This window comes from Sciurus carolinensis (genome assembly GCF_902686445.1).
Source record: "Sciurus carolinensis chromosome 14 unlocalized genomic scaffold, mSciCar1.2 scaffold_114_arrow_ctg1, whole genome shotgun sequence".
NCBI lineage: Eukaryota > Metazoa > Chordata > Mammalia > Rodentia > Sciuridae > Sciurus > Sciurus carolinensis.
This window is the reverse complement of record NW_025920106.1, coordinates 585,830-593,620: the sequence shown is the minus strand read 5'-3', so window position 1 is coordinate 593,620 and position 7,791 is coordinate 585,830. Positions and strand designations below refer to the sequence as shown.

General features: G+C 30.7%; 1 pseudogene; it reads right to left on the bottom strand.

The window, feature by feature from the left end:
* Positions 1 to 213: 213 nt before the first annotated feature.
* LOC124973247 (kelch-like protein 5) lies at positions 214 to 971 on the bottom strand (annotated as a pseudogene).
* Positions 972 to 7,791: the final 6,820 nt, after the last annotated feature.

Sequence of the window (7,791 nt, the reverse complement as noted above, 5' to 3'; positions counted from 1 at the left end):
TGTGCTAGAACCTTGAAATTCAAACCACAATGTTCTTATTGCAAAAAGTGAGTGCATAGTGAGTGAAACTTTTTGATGAAACTTCTGCATTTGTGCATTTATAACCTGTAATCAAAGAGCACATTTCATGATTTTTTAGGTACAATGTAGAAAAAAAGGTAACAAGATATCCCTTGTACCCAGGAACAAAATCTTTTGGAACCATGGTTTGAGTTAAGAGAACAGTGGAAACCTAATATAAGCCAAAAGTTAACTAAGATCTTTCTGTCTCTGTTTCAAATTATGAGGGACACAAGTTTAAAAAAAGAAAATCAATATTATGTCCTCGTCTGGACTGTTTATGACATCACTGGTCAAGAGCTTTGTATTTCACTGACTTACAGTAATACAAATTTCTGGATTCTGATTTCTTCCATAAAATGGTCCATAGTGTAATTGTGAGCCACTATATGCAAACCTGTATAACACTAGGCATCAGCAAAAGAACAGATTCCAAGACTGTTAGTCAGGTGGAGCTATTTTATTAAAAACTTACAACATGCTTTCACAATCTGTGAAAGATAAAGAAAGCAAAATGCAGATTACAGAAATTTAATATTATCTTCTTTTAATTCAGTGTCACCTGTATATGCATACTGAATCAAGGACAAAAATGAGTTTGGTTCTACACATTTCATTTTTATTTCTTTTTGTCTGACTTATGACATCATTAGTAAGCATTGCAGCAAAATAATCTGAGACAGAAGAGAGTATCAATCTATGAGTTGTAATTTTGTAATCAGCAGCAACTAAAATTATATCACATAGCTTGTTAATGTCTCAAATAATTTCCCATTTTTAAATGTTTGCTCATCCCAATTAAGAGCTTGAAGGAAATCATATGGTAAGCATGGCTCCATAGAATGGCAGAATGATAATGTATGACTAATACTGGAAGTCTGTGATTGGCTCTGAAGGTAGCCTGGGGTCATGGTGGGGTCTGTTGGCCAAGACTGAGGAGAAGGGCAAGACAGATAGAGGAGTTCTCAGCCCCTCACACATCCCCGGCCTGTTCCCAGTAGCTTAACCTGAAACACTGGGCCAAAAGTCACAGTCTTGTTGAATATGTAAGCAAACTGAGAATGACACCTCCAATACAGTATAATTAGTACTGCATCAGGTATTGGGCCAGTGCTAGGGAGCACAGCACTGAAGCAGTTAACTATTGAGAAGTGTGAAGGAAGAAAGGGAGTTGAGAAGTCTCAGTTTGATCACAAGGAATGAATTTCCTATCCCCATGCACAAAACATTGCTAATAGAACTCCCTATTACACATTAAACACTATCTCCTTTATAAGCGAGTACAAAGACATGTCCATTAATTTAAAAGCAGCACTCCAGTTCTTTGAAAGTCCATTAATCACAACACCATTTCCTTGACTGATGACTTAGTTTTATTCTAGCAACTTTTCTTCTCTTGGAACACATCTGTACCAGCATAATATTGTACAGTTATTGAAGACACCAGTAGCCAAAGTCATGCAGCAATATACTATATCCACTTTTTTAATGGTGTAAGTCATTCAGAGGAATCAAGCATTAAATGCTATATGTCATGGTTTATTAATCAACATTTTGTATGATTTAGGCAGTTAAAATTGATTTAAAAAGATAAAATTATGATATTCTTACAAATAATGTTAAACTTGAAAGATGACAAATGCAGATTACTTAAACCATCAATTAATAAAAGAAAAAGTATGATGTTATAAACAGTTCAATGATTTCCAAAAGTCCAAAACTTACAAGAGTTGGATTGAAAATGCTGAAATGAATTCACAGAGAGATATAAGTCTGGCCTTTTCTACCAGGGTGGAAATGCAGATTGATCTGTTTTCTATCTACCAGATGCAATTTAGATCTATAGACAGGTATTAGGTATAGTTATCTTTTACCTTCAGCTTATAAACTTGTAAAACAGCTCAAAGGTTAGAGCCCTGTTAGAATGAGATAAGCATGAAACATAAGCAAGATGCCTGCTTTTCTGTGGGGGTCCTCTGCCACATCCTGCATGGATGAGAAAAGTGTAAACTGACAGAGTTGGATATTGACTGTACGCCACTCAATTACCCAAAAAACTTATCTACTCAATAAACACTCAATAAATGAGAGGGGTCATGACAAATCTGACCATACCAGCTCTTGGCTTTTATAACAACTCGACCAACTCTCCTTTATTTATAATACACAGGCAAAGGGGACAAGGACTGGAAGGAGCTTCTTCTGTGTTGAACAGGATAGAGTGGAGTTATGGGAGCCATTCTCTTAAGGGGGAATATTCCAGAAGGGCACAGGAACCACTCCCATGCAGCACTACATGCTTCCTGGGAGTTCCTAGAAAACAGGCATCTGTGTCCCATGGCTCAACCTAGCCTGATTCTGATGAAGGATGATTTCCCACATTTCCCCTTTTTTAATATGTTGAAATTCAAATGATGGGCAGTTATGTTAAGGCTCCAGATCTTGGTTCTGAGATCTGCTCCAAGGTTCCAGGTCTTGGTTCTGAGAAATTTTCGGAGGTCCTGGCTCTTGGTTCTGAGAGTATGCCAACCTATTGTCATGAAAAGAAAAGAATCAATACCAAACATATCATTTCAATATTATACCATTCAATTTAGTAAATATCTGATCAACCAGAAATGCAGAGTCCATGAGATCAATTCTTTTGAATATTCTCTAAATGCAGTGATGGAATTTTACAAAATTCAGGCTATTATTACTGTTATGTCAAATGTCCATTAGATGATATTTAATTTTCTCTTAGTCCCATTGAGAAGTATGATATTTAGTTGTAACAACATACATGCTTATAGTTATTATAGAATTTAAACCTTGTTTAAATTTGAGAGCAAAAGGCTCATTACTGATATTTGTAATAGTACCTATTAAAACATTTATTTTATTTTATTAATACTTAACTTTCAGAGGTCATAGTATCTTAACAGAAAGAATCATATCCCTAGATATAATGAATGTGGGAACAGATAGGAACCTAAAAGAATACATGAAAATATATATGAACCAAATTACCATCAAAGAAGTAACTGTTAGAATATAAATGTGAATTATTCATCTTTCTGATGTAATATCAATCAATTTGTTAGATTCTAATTTGGTGTTTATTACATGGCTACCAGCAGTGCAAAGTAATATCCAAATAATAGAGAATAGTCCAAATTACATGGAGTTTCAAAAATCAGAATGATTGTACATTTAATCTTATTTTGTATACTAAAAATAGTTTTAATGTGTTCAATTATTTGCCTAGTTCCTTAGATCTTCCATAGCATTAAAGATTTAGGCTAAACATGGTTGTTTGCAAATTCTTTTTAGAAGAAGTAAAAGTGACACACTTAGTGGCAATGTTGCCATGTATGGCCTTTCTGGCTTTGAGTCTTCTAGAGAAAGATATTTTGATATAACTGTCTTTCATCAGTTTTTGAAGGTCAATCCAAAAACATATACATCATCTTTGAGATATGCAGCATTGGCAAGACATTTGTATATTTTATCCATTTAGGAAAGACAGCAGATTTCATTGAAGAACAATTAAGGGAGTAAGATATTGGTGAATATTTCATAAAAATGACTGGCTTCGTATGAGAAAGTCCCAATCTAGTAATTATTTAAACATAAAATCCAAAGTTCCAAGGGACAGTATAACTGGTTGTCCTAGGTACTCCTTATGCTCTTTTTCTTATAGGTTACATCTAGATAACCAGAGTCTATCATGGAAACAGCATATAGATAAGGTTCCATTACAACCAATAGAGTCAAATCCATTCACATGGATGGGTGTAATGTGAGTTTCTTCAAAACCATCACTTGAAAGTAATCAGCAAATATTGGGATTGATTCTCCAGTACACATTGTAGGATGTATTAAAGGTGGATCTGAGAAATGGGCCCAACATATTTCCCACATATTTTACTTACCTGAGAGTTCAATAAAGCTAGCATATAAATATTGTGGTTGGAGATTTAAGATCTTATTGTAAAATCTGTTGCATTCTATTGCTTCATGTGTCACTCAGCAGCAGTGAAACTCCTAATATGATTTTTAGAAAATATTTTTTGAAATTAAGTAGGTTTACATAGTGATCTATTTCCTGCTTTATATTTTTATTTTTCTTAAATTGTACAAAAAAATTACTCTAAACTGGAGTATTACGAACCTTAAATTGTAGACAATGGCCTAGCATTTCACACATATTTAAACTATAAGAAGACTTAATAAATATTTCTATTTGACCAGAAAGATTAATAAAAGTTACATATTGTTAAAGTCAATATTGTTAAGTTAAAAAGGGCATTACAATCATAGAAGGTCCAGTTTCCACCAAATACAGGATTTGATTTTCTCTCTAATAGTGCACTGAGTTAAAAATCTATAAAATGCAGTCAGTACAGACATTGAAAATTAGTCTCTTGACCTGTTTGTTTTATAGGTAATGGTCTTATTTTTCTAAATTAATTTCAGAATAGCAATTTAATTCATCATTTAAAAATCTTAAAATTTATGTCATTGATGCAGCAATTATATTTTAAGTGTTCTATGGAAAGATAATCATTATGTATAAGGATATTGTTGTATGAATATATATAATAACCTTGTTTGTAAAGTAGTAAAAATAGTCCAAATGCCCAACATAGAGTTCTGGATAAATGAAATACATGACAAAAACCTGTCATTAAAAGTATTGCTGTAAAAGCATACTAATTGTGTGCAATCTAAAACAATGTTATAAGTTTAAAATAAACAATATAATTTTGTATGCACAAAATATATATTTCTCTGAGCTTATGTATAGAAAGCAGTTTAGAAGATTTAATAAATGTTAATAATAATTCCTGTAACCTCAAAAACAATTTTTTATATGTGCTTAATTTTTCCTAAGTGGGTCTCTTGACAAAATATAGGGAAGATATCATAATCTTGAAGCCATCTTTAGTCTTTTTAGTTGAATATTATTTTATAAAAACTGTATATAATTCTTTGGATTAATATAAATTAAGTTGCATAATCTAATATCACATCTGAAACATGAAACAGACATGCCAAGAGATTCCATCTCCTCTTGGGGGAAGGTGTCAAAATACTTCCCATATTGTTAGATTTTAATTAAGCCAGTATCTTCTTTTTTTTTTTTTTTTTTTTTTTTTTTTTTTTTTTTTTGATGAACACAAATTCACTTTATTCAGAGAACCGAAGTATGCATTAAGGAAACAAGAATCAAAATCTAGTTTTGATTAAATTGTAGATTTAATCAAAAGATATTTCGAAGAAAAATGGCAAAGAAGAATGTTGTCTGTCTTATCCTTATTTTTAACCTAAAACTCCATCGTTATCCATCACCTATCAAGAGACTGGCAACTTGTCTATGTTTATGTATTTGTTTTTGATTCCACAGATGCTCGAAAATCTTTGTTAGAAGCAAAAGCACTCAGACTGCCAAGATAAAGTAGCAGTGCTTCCACGGTGGCACAGACATGAATCATAGCAAGGACAAATAGAAGCATCTCCTACAGAGTCCCAAGTCCCACTGCGACTGACTTTTGGAACATGGTGGAACATGGTGGCAGGGCAAGCTTCATGAGCATTATACTGGTGCAGTCATAAAGGATTCTGCACTCAGAAGGGCTCTGCCCTTGGTTTAATATTCTGCGGTTGCTGTTTTAAAATTCTTAATTTTTGAACAAGGGGCCCTGCATTTTAATTTTTCACAGGGCCTACAAGTTATGTAGCCTGTCTTGTATGAGGACACTCTAAGCCAGTATCTTCTGAATGTTCTCAAAAAATATAGTTAAACTTACTTTTTAGTGTGGAGAGTAATATAAAAACTGTAAACATTTAATTAATTTAAAAATATTAAATGACATAATTAATTTTTTAATTAAATTGCTATTATTATGTGTTTGTAAGAGACCATTATTGAGAAGTCTTTAGTTTGGGGACATCAGCTTAATAAAATATCATTTATAAATCTTATATTTTAAATACTTCTTTATTTGGAAAACAAGAGTATAATTAACAAAATAAGTCAGTACTAATTACCATGGTTAATTTAAATATAGTCATTGATGTTTTTATATTAATCAAATTTGACTTTTAAAGAAAAATTTAAATTTTTTAATGGAAGGTAGTATTTTAAAATAAGTTATTATTAAACCAAATTGTATAAAACATAATGTCTTTGAAATTAACTTTTTTTAAAAAGTAGAAATTCAACAGGCATAAGAAATTATTTTATTTGGATTAGAAATTAATGTTTTAAGTATTTTATTTTTCTTCTCTCCTTTAGTAAGAAGGTCCAATTAGTAGGGGTTTGTGAAAAGATCTTTTCTATATTTGTAACCACCCTTTATAGTAGAAACTTAGTAGAATTTAAAGAATAAAATCTTTTAATAATCTTAGCAGCTTGTGTTAATTATACATAGACAATTTAAAAATATATAGCCAATTATATATAGCCAATTTAATTACATGTAAATATTTTCAAAATTATTTTTTTGCAAATTTTGTTCTAATTTATTCAACATGCTATATTTTTCTATACTATCAGGCTAAAAAAAAGTTTTAGGCACTTACATATTATACCTGATAGTTTAAGTGCTAGTATCTTGGTTCTCGATGAGAAAAGAGAGTATAAAGGAATTTTACACCTTTTAGTAACTAAATTACAAATATGTCTAATGGTCATATATATCTTAGTTAGGAGTATCTGATGGTTTTATACTTAGTAGATGATGTTCCAATCAATGATCTTTTAGCATCCCATCCTTGTAAATTAAGTATCTCCTGTAATAAAAGCATTGATAATTAATTTTATTCACCTCAAATAAAATTTATTTATTTTTAATTGCAAAAGTTAAGATATCAAAAAATGTAAATAATAATATTAATAATTTCTTTCCTGTTTAAATAAAATAATAGAAACAGGGAATATACATCTTAAATATTATAGAATATAACAACTTATTATTTATTTGACCACCTGGAAAAATGTGAATTAAAAGTTTTTTTACCTGGAAATGTGAGTAAATAAGTATAAAGAAGACTTTTTTATTTGTAGTTGTTTACCCAATATGAATTAAGTTTTATTAACTCACATGAATTAAGGTTATATAAATCCATTTTTATTTTAATTTTAAAATGTGAGCATGATCCTTGAAGTGTAAGTAAATTTTGAAATCATGTAAATGTAGTCATAGTCTGTACACATTTATAAATCAGTCAAAAAAGGAAATTTTTATAATTAGTTGTATGTGAAGATACATAGCAGTGAACATGTATTAAACATTGATTTAACTTGTCTAAGAATTGAAGTTATAAAAAGAAAAAAATTCAAAATAATTTGGGTCACCGACTTTTGTCCTGTAATTGTATTCACCTTTAGAATCATCCCTTAAATCAAAAGGTGAATGTGACAAAAAGCATAATCAATAGATTTTTTTATCAACTTTTGAAAATCTTTTATTTTTCTTTTTAAAATTATTTTTCTTGGGTCTGAGTTGTCTTCTAGCGAGCCTGCAGGTTTCTCCGTTTACAATTCAATGTAAGCCTTCATTGAGACCAGTAAGGAACTAAAATAAAGATTATTGGTTCTAGCAAAAATTTGATGAGAAGGACTTTTTAAGCATTTCTTATTTTTAGGACAGGTTTGAATGACAAAGAAAATTATGAGACGTTATTTTCTATTTCTTTTGAGAATGAAGTTCTATGCTAATCTCCTGAGATATTCCATTGACTATT